Consider the following 13,297-nt stretch of genomic DNA (forward strand, 5'->3'; position numbering starts at 1 on the left):
CAAACAACAATATTTCTGTTTTCCATTTCTCTTGAAAGACTCTGTCTTTGAACACCACACCGCATGGAGAATGCAGGATATGGGGCCCAAGTCCGTCCTACAGGGTGATTCATGTTTACCTCCTTGACCGTGGGCTGGTGGCTATGTTTGTTTGTTTGTTTGTTTGCCCAGCCTAAGATTTCCTAATTCTATAATGACCATGCATCATTTTACAACCACAGGAAAAAAAAAAAGTTTAAAATAAATTTTAAACAAACTCCAAAGCCCCCCCAAACATTTTTTAAAAAGGCAATGCTATAAATCTGAAAAATGATTATAATGATTGCCTCTTACTTCTTTCTGGCTTTTCCAATCCATCTAAAAGTTGGTTGGGAGATGACACCTGCATTTGGGATGTTTGACATGATAAATGCAGGGGTATAGCCAGGCTTGAGAGTTTGGGCTTTTCAAACACCACTGTTGGTACACGAAACACTCTCCTGGCTCAGGAGGGGAAAGGCTCATCTTTTTCAGGTGAAAATGCTATGAGGAAACTTGGCAGAAATCCAAGGTTATAGGACCCAAAGACTCTAATTCCTCTTTTATGAAAAAAAGAAATGCCTAAGAGGCAACACTTTCCAAACAATTAACTTGCCCGTGGGCCCCTGAGGGATCCTGTATGACAAAGAGCCCCATGTTCTCTGCAAATCCAGGTAAGGTTTGCTACCTAAGAAAAGTAAACCCAGAGGAGAATCTGGAGGGTGCCTGGGAACTAGAAAAACTGGTTCAAGCTTCTGTCTTGAATCCACCTCCTTGATTCAACAAGAAGACCCCTGCCCAGCTTGATGTATCATGACCCCAGGCAAGCAAGTGATTCTTTAGCACAGCTTAAACTGTAATTAAGGGGGAAATTTTTCAAGGAGCTCCTTGTAAACAGCTTGATGTGGTTGGGACCAGGTTGCAGGGACCAGCAGGGACTGTCCTGGACTATCAGGACAGGGCCAGTAGGATTCCTGAGTAGGTGGCCTACTTTATGGGTTTGCAAAGTTGCAAGTTCTTGAGTCAGGAGACATGCCTGAGAAAATGTCCGTTTTTCAGGAGACCAGGGCTGGGCAGGGAGAGAAGTCAGGCGGGGCTTTGGGGACACTTGTCCCACTGCTTCTCAAATTCAGGTGTCTTCCTTAACAAACTCATTTTTGAGAACATTTGCCAGGGAAATACATGTCCTCAGTAGAGCAGCTTTGGAAAAGTCTATGGACGGGAAGCAAAATGCAGTCACTAAAAATGGCGGTGAGGAAGGGTGTTTACTCACTTGGAAGATGTTCCTAGTATATGACAGGGTTGGCAAACATTTTCTGTAAAGGGCTAGATAGGAATTCTAGGCTCTGCGGTACATATTGTCTCAAAAGCAGCCACAGGCAATATGTGAATAATATGGCTGCTGTTACTACAACAGTGAAGTTGAGCAGATGTGACAGAGACCAGATGGCCCTCAGAGCCCAAAATATTTACTATTTCTGGCCCGTTACAGAAGAAGTGTGTGGACCTCTGAGTACACTGGGTGGATTACAAGTCCATGAAGGAAGGAACTCAGGAGAAGCAGCATCCCTACTCTTTCATCATTGTCAAGGTGAAAGAATTGACTCACAGATGGAAACCGCTGGCCACCAGCACCACCTGAGCCAGGCAGCCCACGGATGAGGCTTGCCGTCTCCGGGACGCTGGCTCACATCCTCCACACCTCCCCACCCCCGCCCCCCGCATCTAAGCTGCAAAGCACCTCCCTTTGGGCCCTCCCTGATCTGGCCTCAGCTACCCCTGAGCATGAACCCCACCACTGCAGGCTTTCACTTTACATTCTCATAAACACGGTATTCGGTGTCCCTTCCACATTTTCTATCCATCCGTCCTCTGGAAACAAGTGCCCCCGCTTTCCTCCACGCCTCTGCCCCCAGTCCACATGTCGCCCCAAGTTGAGCATCCAGGACGAGGATGTGGCTCGTGACCTAGGCCTAAGCCAATCAGCACTCTGCTTTCACCTCAGCCATTGCGATTGGTCGGGGATGGGCAGATGATCTAGAAAGAGCCAATGAGAGGCCATGAGACGTTTGAAAAGGAAGCCAAAGGAAAGATCTCCATGGCGGTGGCCTCAGGAGCTCCCGGCAGCCTTTTTGCAAGCACGGGGGAAGGCTGGTCTGAGAATGAAGTCAAGATAATAGAAATTGGGCTTCCCTGGTGGGGAGGTGGTCAAGAATCCGGGTGCCAACGCAGGGAACACGGGTTCGAGCCCTGGTCCGGGAAGATCCCACATGCCAAGGAGCAACAAAGCCCACGCGCCACTACTACTGAGCCTGCGCTCTAGAGCCCGCGAGCCACAACTACTGAGCCCGCATGCCACAACTGCTGAAGCCTGAGTGCCTAGGGCCTGTGCTGCACAACAGGAGAAGCCACCGCAATGAGAAGCCCGCTCACCGCAACGAAGAGTAGCCCCCGCTCGCTGCAACTAGAGAAAGCCCGTGCGCTGCAACGAAGACCCAATGCAGCCAAAAATAAATAAGATAAATTTATTTTTTTAAAAAGGAAATAAAAATTTCCTTTTCCTGGAAAGAGGGTATGTTTGGCAAATTTCCCCCAAACTACAAAAATAAAATAAAATAAAATGCCGAGCAGAGGGGATTATCAGCATCCTCATCTGGGCTAGGAGAGTTGATCACAGATGGGAACCTTCCTCCATGGGGTAACTGTTGAAACCACTGCATGGTTGGTGTCTCGGCAGAACCCACAAGTTTCAGGAATCAGTTCCCAGAAGATAGTGGCCCCGCCCACCCCAACTACCCCCACCCCGCTCCCCCCAGCGCACCCGTTTCCACCACTTGTCCCAACACCTCCCCTTTACGAGAAAGGTTCAGAGGAAGATAAAGTGGATGGTGCAGACTCTCAAAGCAGAGGTCGCGGTGGCCAAGAGAAAAGCAGCGTCTCCAGGCCACACCTAGAAACTATGAGAACTTTCTTCTCCCTGAGCTCATGATACCCTCACTTCCCAGAGGCCTGACTCAGTGGGAGCAGGTCCAATTCCAATCACTCATTCATCGTTGTGGGCCAGGCACCCAGCAGTGATGCAGACAAAACTCTGTGCCTGCTTCGAGCTTACAGTGCAGTGAGGTAAGGTGATAGGATTAAGAATGAGAGAGCTAATAGCCCAAAGGTGCAAACAACCCAAATGTGGTCCATCCATGCAATGGAATATTATTCAGCCATGAGAAGGAACATGATACATGCTACAGACACAAAAGGCTGCACGTGTATGACTCAGTTTATGAGAAATGTCCAGAAGAGGCCAATCCAGAAAGACAGAAAGTAGATTAGTGGTTATCAGTGGCAGGGCAGGGATGGAGAGTGAGTGCTAATGAGTATGCGGCTGGTTTTTGAGGTGACGAAAATGTTTTAAGTGGACTGTGGTGATGGTTGCACATACCTGTGACTATACAAAACATGCCATTCAGTTGTATGCTGTGAGTGGATTGTATGCGATGTGAATTATACCTCAATAAACTGTTAAAAAGCGTGAATGGGAGTTGAAGGAGAGTCCTCCCTTACCACCCCTCTGTAGAGGGGTTTGTTGCTCCTGTTAATTTAGGAGAAAAGGCATACATTTGTTAGTTTAATTCACAGGTCCCCATGGACTGAACCTAAGAGGATGGAGGAGAAGTTTTTCCTCCATAACATAGATCATACAGTATGTGGTCTTTTGGGTCTTCATTCCTTTTTTTTCAGTCTTCGTTCCTTTTTATGGTTGAATAATATTCCATCGTTTGGGTATTCCACACTATTAATCCATTTACCAGATGATGGACATTTGAGTTTCCACTTTTTGGCTGTTATGAATAATGCTGTTATGAACATTCATGTACAAATTTTGTGTGGATGTATGTTTTCATTTTTCGTGGCGGACACCTAGGAATGGAATTGCTGGGTCATATGGTGAGTCTGTATATGTAACACTTGGAGGACATGCCAGACTTTTTTCAAAAATAACTGCATTTTACATTTCTGCTGGCAATGTGTGAAGATTCCAATTTCTCCACATCCTCACCAACACCTCCTATTGTCTGCCTTTTTGATGACAGACATCCTAGTGGGTACAAAGTGGTGTCTCATTGGGGTTTTGTGGTTTTTTGTTTTGTTTTGTTTTGTTTTTGCAGTACATGGGCCTCTCACTGTTGTGGCCTCTCCCGTTGCAGAGCACAGGCTCCGGACGCGCAGGGTCAGCAGCCACGGCTCACGGGCCCAGCCGCTCCACGGCATGTGGGATCTTCCTGGACCGGGGCACGAACCCATGTCCCCTGCATCGGCAGGCGGACTCTCAACCACTGCGCCACCAGGGAAGCCCTCATTATGGTTTTGATTTGCATTTCCCTGACAACTGATGATGAGCATCTTTTTGTGTACTTTTTGGCCATTTGTACATTTCTTTGAAGAAATGTCTCTTTAAGTCCTTTGCCCATTTTCAGTTGGGTTTTTTTCTTTTCACTGTTGAGTTGTGAGTTCTTCATATATGCTTAATACTAGATCCTTGTCAAATATATAATTTACAAATATTTTCTCCCATTCTCTGAGTTGTCTTTTCACTTTCTTATAGTTTCCTTTGGAGCGCAAACGCTTTTAATTTTGATGAAGCCTAACTGATCTATTTTTCTTTGGTTACTTGTGCTTTGGGTTGCATCGCCTATGTAATCAGAAAAAGAGGAAACATTTTTTACAAAAATAGGCCCAGACATTATGCAGGTTATTTAGTTGACCACATTCTTGTCCTCAAGGAGCGGCTGATGTTCCTTGGGACTCACTGTCGGTGGTTAAACAGCGCTCTGTCTTCATCTTGGGTCCTTTTCCAGGTTGCTGGGCAAAGTCTTTCACATTCTGATGAACCAGATGGCCCTTTAAACAGCTCAGAATTTAAGTGGGATGAGTCATCACTTAACTGTGCTTAGAAATTCTAAAATAAGTCACGTGTAAGCCATTGCAGGGTTTTTGTTTTCAGTGCCTTGGCGGGCTGTGCTTTCCGTGTTTGCTGACTGTGGAATAAACCCAAACACTGGCAGATGGCGGTTGTACGGCCTGAAGTGGGAAGCATCAAATCCTGCCCAATCTAGGGAAATAGGTACCATATGTGTTCGTAATAACAAAACACTGGAGAGCACCCAGACATCCACCAGTCGGGAACTGGTTAAATTATGGTACATCCAAACTCTAGAATAAGAAGAGCCCAAATCTATTAAAAATCGAGAATTTAAAATGTTGGGGAGAAAAAAAAAGAAAACTGAAAAAATAATAATAAAAGACAAAAAAAGACAACTGTTGGGGAGGAAAGCTTTTCCTCTACTCTCTTATGCTCAGTAAATAGGGGTTTATGAATTAAACCAATAAAGGACGAACAGAAGACAATTTTTACTAATGTTTGTGTGCACAGGAGTTCACAGAAAAGAAGTGACAATCAAAGAAGCAGGTAGACTCAGGGGCTTATATACCATTTTAACAAAGGAAAGAGGGTTTAGGGTTCAAGGGACAAACTGTGGGGAAGTGACTAGGAAATATATGGGGGAAACTAATGGAAAACAGGACTGTTCTAGTCAGGTCTGTTTATGCAAATGCATCTCGGTTTCCACTCCCAGTCTTTGATGATAAGAGTCACTGTTCTCCCCCTGGTGTGCGGGGAAGGGGGGCACCTTCCTCGGTGGGAAATTTATGTCCTGCTTTTAGGCAGAAAAGGGGAGGGCGGAGAACTCTTCCTGCCTCAGCTGCCTTCAGCTCAAAATAATCCTTATGCCAAAGTGGCACATCTGGGGACAGCATATCCGGTAAGGACCCAATTACAACACAAATGAAGGTATAATGAAGTATGGAGGTCAGTCCTCTGAAGGAAGGGGTGGGTTTCTAGGAGAACCTCAGGACCTTTGCACTTGCTTTTCCCATCACTGGGTCTTCACCTCACACAGGTTTGTTCAAAGTGTCCTCTGAAAGGTCTTTCCTGACCATCTGGCACAAGAGACCCCTCCTCTGGAGTATTTTTCTTCACAGCACTTACCCCCTCCTGAATGCTGTTGTATATTTTTATGTGTTTGTAGCCACTGTCTGTTTTTCCTAATTGTCTGACAGCCCCCAGTAATACTGCAGGATTTGATTCCTGGTGCCCAGAGGGTGCTTGGCCATTTTGAAGCCGAATAATACTCAACGCATGTATAAGACACATTTTGTTCATCCATTCATCCATCCATGGACACTTAGGTTGCTTCTACTTCTTGGCTGTTGTGAACAACACTGCTATGAGCCTGGGTGTGCAAACATCTCTTCCAGATCCTGCTTTTAATTCTTGGGGTTTTATACCCACAAGAGGATTTGCTGGATCATATGGAAATTCTATTTTTAAGTGTTTGGGGAACTTCCGTACTGTTCTTCACAGTGGCTGCACCATTTTACAGTCTCTTTCTCGAGAGCAGCCTCTAAGGTGTGTGAGGTGGGTCTCCCTGTGGTCCATGTTCGCTCATCCCTGTATCCTCAGCACCCACTGCCATGTCCGCACAGTGAGATGCTCCTGAGTCCTGGTTGAATGATGAACAGATAAATGACGGCGGAAGGATGAGTGAGTGAAGGGGAGAGGGTGTTTCTGGAAGAACAAAGTGGCCGGAAGGCACTGGTCCAAGTGAGAGGCAAAGCTCCTGCAGCATCTGCCTGATGTCTAAGTCCACGCACGCTGGGGAGGGAAGGGTACTGAGCAGACTCGCGGGCTCTTCAAGTTGAAGGAATCCGGAAGTTTGCCCAACAAAGGCAGGCGCTTTCCTGAGGGCGCCAGGAGTGACCTCGAGGCTGGGGAGGCCTCCCTCTCGCCTGTGCGGGCAGCGAGGGTCTGCTGGGAGGAGGAGGGGTGCTTGTGGTGAGACCAGGCTCTGCCCCCAGGAGCTTAGAGCCTCCTCTTTGCCTCCAGGGTGCTGCATCTCCCGGGTCACCACCCTCGGGCAGGTCCCCGTGGGCCCCCTCCCCTGGGTGTCCCTGACACCTAGAGAATGGAAGACAGGAGAGCCTGGGCCGCAGCAGGTCCTCCCACAGCCACTGCCCCCTCCTCTCCATCACATTTCCTTTTTATGGGTTTTCAGAATGGAAGGGAATCTAATTTCTTCACCTCCTGGGGTAACGTGCTAGAGCCGTCTTCATGTCCGCACCATGGCTGGGAAGGGCTCGGGGCACCGGGAAAGGGAACTTTTGAAGCGGCCGACTCACGACTCATGCAATATAAGACGATCATGTGTCAGAAACGTGACGCAACTCATTGGTTAAGGAGGGGCCAGTAGGGCGGTACAGCAGGTTCAGAGGAGGCTTCGCAGGACCGGAAGCCGACGGGAGGAGAGACAGACAGACACAGAGCTGCACAACTAACTGCGTCCCCTACATGAGATCCACCTGCATTTTGATAAACACCGAGGCTTCGTGTATTACCCATTTTCTACAGTTTACAGAATTGTTAAGTGGTCCAAAGACAATGGAAGGCAGAGGTCACTCAGCAGGGCCCCTGAAAGGTGCTTCGTCTCCCACAGGAAGCCTCATCTCCCCGCATCGGTCGTCCCCATATCCCCCACCCTCAAGGCCCCAAAGAACAGAGACCAACAAAGCCCAGATCAGGTGTGGCCCGGGCTGGGCCGTTTGGAGACACCTGGAGGATGGGTGCGTCTCTGTCCGGGGAGTGGGGGAAGGAGGGTTTCCACAGTCTCCCCACGGCCCTCATCTCTTTAGGAGGGAAACTCGAGCCCTGCCGGTGGCCTGCGAGGCACCCGCTCCGTGTGTCCCACCTCATCCCCTCCCTCACTCGGCCCCAAGTACGGGACCCCCAGCAGCTCACCTTGAGGCCTGGCGCTCCTGCCTCAGGGCCTTTGCACTTCCCCTTCCCGCGTCCTCCTCATCTCCTCTCGGGTCCTTAGGGCTGACTCCCTCCGTAAGGGCTTCTCAGCAGCCCTCCCCCCGACCATACTAAGATCCGAAACAACCATTCACTCATTGACCCCCACACCCTGCTCCCCCCTTCCTTGTTTTACCTTTCTCTGTAGTACATGGGCCCACCTGACAGCCTACATATTGGACTTATGTACGTGTTTCTTGTCTCTCCCCCAGTGGAATGCAAACTCTGTGCCGGCAAGATGTTTGCTTGTTTCTTTTTATCTCCTCATGCCCAGAGCCTGGAACGGTGCATAGAACAAATAACTTGAATGAATGAGTGAATAATCAAACGACAAATGTTCATTGTTAACAAAAAGTAATGTTTTCATTACTACCAGTACAATGAATGCTAGTTGCTAACTGGGATACAAGTATTATGACAACTACTACTTCAACTCACACATGACTTATCGAGGACCCTTGAAAACGAAATCTTCGGGAAACGAGAGCGCTGTTCCCTGTGACGGGCTTTGTCTGCCACCTAGTGGAAATGTTCAGTAACTGCAAGCCATGCAAAGCGTTCCACGACCGGCGTTTCGGGCAGCTGAAACGCTGTGTTGGCATCCCTGATGAGAACGCGACTCAGCACAACCCTTCTGGAGGGAAATTTAGCAATGCCTAACAAAACCACACATGCGTTCACCCTAGGAACCTACCCTGAAGATACATCTCCAACACCATAAAAATACGTATGCACAAGGTTATTTACTGCATCATTATTTGTCATTTCAAACTCCTAGAAGCTACCTGAATGTCCGCATATAAGACAGGGGCTGAACAAACACAATGGAGCACTCTGTAGCGGGAAAAAAGAATGAGAAAGACCCCCTAAGAGCCACTTTGAAGGGATTTCCAAGAGCCTTCTGTTAAGTGGAAAAAGCAAAGCCCCAAAGAATTTGGAAAGCTCGCTGTCCTTCACGTCGGAAAGAAGGGGTATAAGAAAATACACACGCGGGCTTCCCTGGTGGTGCAGTGGTTGAGAGTCCGCCTACCGATGCAGGGGACACGGGTTCATGCCCCGGTCCGGGAAGATCCCACATGCCGTGGAGCGGCTGGGCCCGTGAGCCATGGCCGCTGAGCCTGCGCGTCCGGAGCCTGTGCTCCGCAACAGGAGAGGCCACAACAGTGAGAGGACCGCGTACTGCAAAAAAAAAAAAAGAAAAAGAAAAAAGAAAATACACACGCATCTGTTCGTTTGTGCAAGAGAAAGCCAGGAAGGACAAAACAGAAACCAAAGAGGCTGATCACATCACTACGGGGCTTCGTGGCGGGCAGGAGGCTGTGGGATCCAGGCAGCCGGGATGAGGAAAGAGCGGCAGTTCCCCGACTGTATCTTCTTCTAAATCTTTGACTCTTAGTGGAAGCCAAAACATGCATTTCCCATGTGACCCAGCGACCGCAACCCTGGGCATTTATACCAGAAAGATGAAAATGCGTGTTCATGTAAAAACCTGCACACGATTCTTTGTAGCAGCTCTGTAATTATAACCGAAACCTACAAGAGAACACAACTTCCCCCACACGGCCGGCAGAGGGTTCCACGGACTCAGCAGCAGACAGGCACGAAGTGCTGGCACGAGACTACCTGGATAGATCTAAAGGGCCTTATGCCGAGTGAAAGAAGCCAGCCTCACAGGTCACACACTGTAGGGGACTTCCCTGCCGGTCCAGTGGTTAAGACTCCGAGCTCCCAATGCAGGGGGCTCAGGTTCGATCCCTGGTCGGGGAACTAGATAGATCCTGCACGCCGCAACTAAAAGCCCGCATGCTGCAACTGAGGAGCTTGCGTGCCACAACTAAGAACTGGCGCAGCTAAATAAATACATAAATATTTTTAAAAAATAAAAGGTCACACGCTGTATGATTTCATTCACATAAATTCTTGTAAGGACAAAAATCATAGAGACGGGGACTTCCCTGGTGGCGCAGTGGTTAAGAATTCACCTGCCAATGCAGGGGACACGGGTTCAATCCCTGGTCTGGGAAGATCCCACATGCGCGGAGCAACTAAGCCCGCGAGCCACGACTACTGAGCCCACAAGCCACAACTACTGAAGCCTGCGTGCCTAGAGCCCGTGCTCCACAACAAGAGAAGCCACTGCAGTGAGAAGCCTGCGCACCACAATGAAGAGCAGCCCCCGCTCTCTGCAACTAGAGAAAGCCCACGCGCAGCAACGAAGACCCAACCCAGCCAAAAATAAATTGAAAATAATAAATAAAAATTGAAAAACATCACAGAGATGGCAACTGATTGGTAGCTGCCAGAGGTTGGGGGTCTCTGCTAGGATGGGGGAGGGGTGGGTCCGCGCCCCCACACCCAGGATAAAACAACACAGAACTCCCCCCACACACTGCTGCAATGTCAGTCTCCTGGTTTTGTGACTGTACTCAAGTTACGTCAGATGTAACCGCTGGGGAAAACCAATGCAGAAAACCAGGCCAAGCGTCTAAGGAGATACTCTGCTACGTTTGCAACTTCCTGTGAATCTACAAATTTCAAAATAAAATGTTAAAGAATATGATTATGGGTCAAATAAACATGCCGGGGTGGTGGGAGGTTTGGTCCCTGAGCCAACACTTTGTAACCTCTGGTTTCCAGGAGCAGGATAGCCCTGTTCGTGACCCTCTGCCAGTGTTTCCTTTGGTCCCGTTCCCCTGGTTCAGAGGCTGGTGACTAGGCCAGAGGGAGCGTGGATGTGTCATCCGAGGCATCAGAAACAGCAGTTGGAAAGAGTTTGTGTGTGTGTGTGTCCTGTATTCATTTTCTACTGCTCTGTATTAAACTACCACAAAGCCACTTGGTGGCTTCACACTACACACGTTTATTATCTCACAGTTTCTGTGGGTTGGGAGTCTATGTTCTGGTAGGTGGGCTCATATGCTCAGGGTCTCACCAGACTGGGATCCTCTCTGACTCGGGGGCCTCTTCCAGGTCACTGGTTGCTGGTAGAGCCCATGGCCTTGCAGTTTAATGGCTGAGATTCCGGGTTTCTTTTCTAGCTGTTGACTGGGGACCATTCTCAGAGCCTGAAGGCTGCCCTCACGTCCCTGCCCCACGACCCATCACCTCGCGTATGGCAGCGGCCTCTTCAGGCCCCCAGGAGAGGGTCTTGGCTACGAATTCTGCCAACCACCCGAGTGAACCTCCTCTGACAGAGACAGCAAGTGTAGACAACTACAGCGATCCGGCGGCTACGATTTGCTGAGTCACTGCGGAGTGTGGTAACACTGGGGTTTGAGTTGACACTGGGACAACAGAGGTGAGCTTTGTGGAGCTCTGACTTCTCCATCTATATCTAACGCATTTTTGCCTGAAAATATTGCATGAAATGCACTGGGGTGAGGAAACACTTTTCCAGGCAACACCGAGGTCTGCAAAGCTCTGTGTTAGGGCGAGGCAAAGACCCAGGACACTATTTTATGGGAATTGCTAAATCCAATTGTACAGCAGATTTCGTTCTCATTTATGTCCTGGATCGACTTGCATTTTGATGTTTTGCTCCTTCTTAGGATTCCCATCATTAGCTAGTAGTGACCTGGGAAAAGCAGACACAAAAATATGATATGAAATTACATTTTTGCCTATCAGACAAAGAGGGGCTATTTGTGAAGGTTATTGAATACATTGGTTCTCAATGAACACCTTTTCTGGTTGTTAACATATAAATAAGATTAGCATAAACTAGGATTGGCAAACTTTTCCTGTAAAGGGCTAGTTAGTAAATATTTTCAGCTTTGGGGCCATAATGGTTTCTGCAGTAATTCAACTCTGCCACAGAGCACAAAAGCAACCGTAGGCAATACGTAAATGGGTACAGCTGTGTTCCAATAAAAATTAATTTATGGTCACTGAAATGTGCATTTCATGTAATTTTTCCTTTTTTCTTTCTGGCCTCACCTCGTGGCTTGCCGATCTTAGTTCCCTGGCCAGGGATCGAACCCAGGCCCTCGGCAGTGCAAGTGCCAAGTCCTAATCAGTGGACCGCCAGGGAATTCCTGAATTTCATGTAATTTTCATGTCATGAAATACAATTCATCATTTGATTTTTTTCAACCATTTAAAAGTATAAAAACCATTATTAGCTCATGGGCTGTACAAAAACAGGCAGTGGGCTGATCTGGCCTGTGAGCCATGGTTTGGCAACCCTTACATTATCTCTATTCTAATCTAAAATGTGCCCCATGTTGACATCACAGGTTAAAACCAGTCTTTTTTCCTTATCTGCCCTTCTCCAGAATGTGCTGTGAAAATAACTCACATAGTCCCATTTGCTTGAAAACACCCAGAAAGAGAACAGAAGGCACAAAGGAGGCGTCTCAGCTCCTTCCAGTTTTTCCACATCCTGGAAGTTGAAGTTTCGGCAAAAAGTAAAGGGCTCAGGGACCACTTTTCAAAGGTAGCATCGCGATTACGAGATGGGAAGAGATGGCCGGCTCTGATCTCTCTTCCCGAACACGTATGTGCGACTGAACCTGAGGACTGTGCTCCGACGATAAGGGTGAACTCTTTGAACTCTTTGTGGCTGGGAAGGGAGGTGATGGAGAGCCAAGCCCACTTTAATTTGGACTGAAGTGGAAATAAGGGAATTGCCATGGTCTCACACAGCTGACGTCTCTGCCCAGGCCTGCACCTGCAGGTCTTTTTTTTTTTTTTTTAAGATTTTTTTTGATGTGGACCATTTTTTAAAGCCTTTATTGAATTTGTTACAATATTGCTTCTGTTTTATGTTTTTTTTTTTTTTTTTTGCCACTAGGTGCATGTGGGATCTTAGCTCCCTGACCAGGGATCAAACCCGCACCCCCTGCATTGGAAGGCGAAGTCTTAACCCCTGGACTGCCAGGGAAGTCCCTGCACGTCTCTAAAACTACCAGGCTGGCCTACATTAGGGGTCATGAGCTAACAGAACAGCCTGGAGTAAGTGTAGTTTCCATTAGCCATACAAACATGCCAAAATACCCAGGTTTTAAATAAGTATTATAAAGAATATTCATATTGACCAATTTGGGAACCCCTCGTTAGCTCATCTATATCCGAATTACATTAAAAACATGGTTTGATTCTCCATTTTTCTGAATCCACTTAGACACATGTAACTGTTAGTTTTGTAGTAGAAAAGTCAATGCATAGGACCCATGAGACAGAATGAATAAGACGACTTTTCTGGTGGTAAGAAAATGAAATGATTCTAGAATCCACCATCCCCTTGACACACATACCTCCTAACAATCATTTTTATCATTTTAAAACCTATAAAGTTGTCCTTTGTAATATAATAAATCATAAAGATAAAAAAGGTTCTGTCTTTTACAAAAATAGCTAAAGATAGTTATTATG

This window comes from Mesoplodon bidens (genome assembly GCF_964165515.1).
Source record: "Mesoplodon bidens genome assembly, chromosome: 15".
Classification (NCBI taxonomy): domain Eukaryota; kingdom Metazoa; phylum Chordata; class Mammalia; order Artiodactyla; family Ziphiidae; genus Mesoplodon; species Mesoplodon bidens.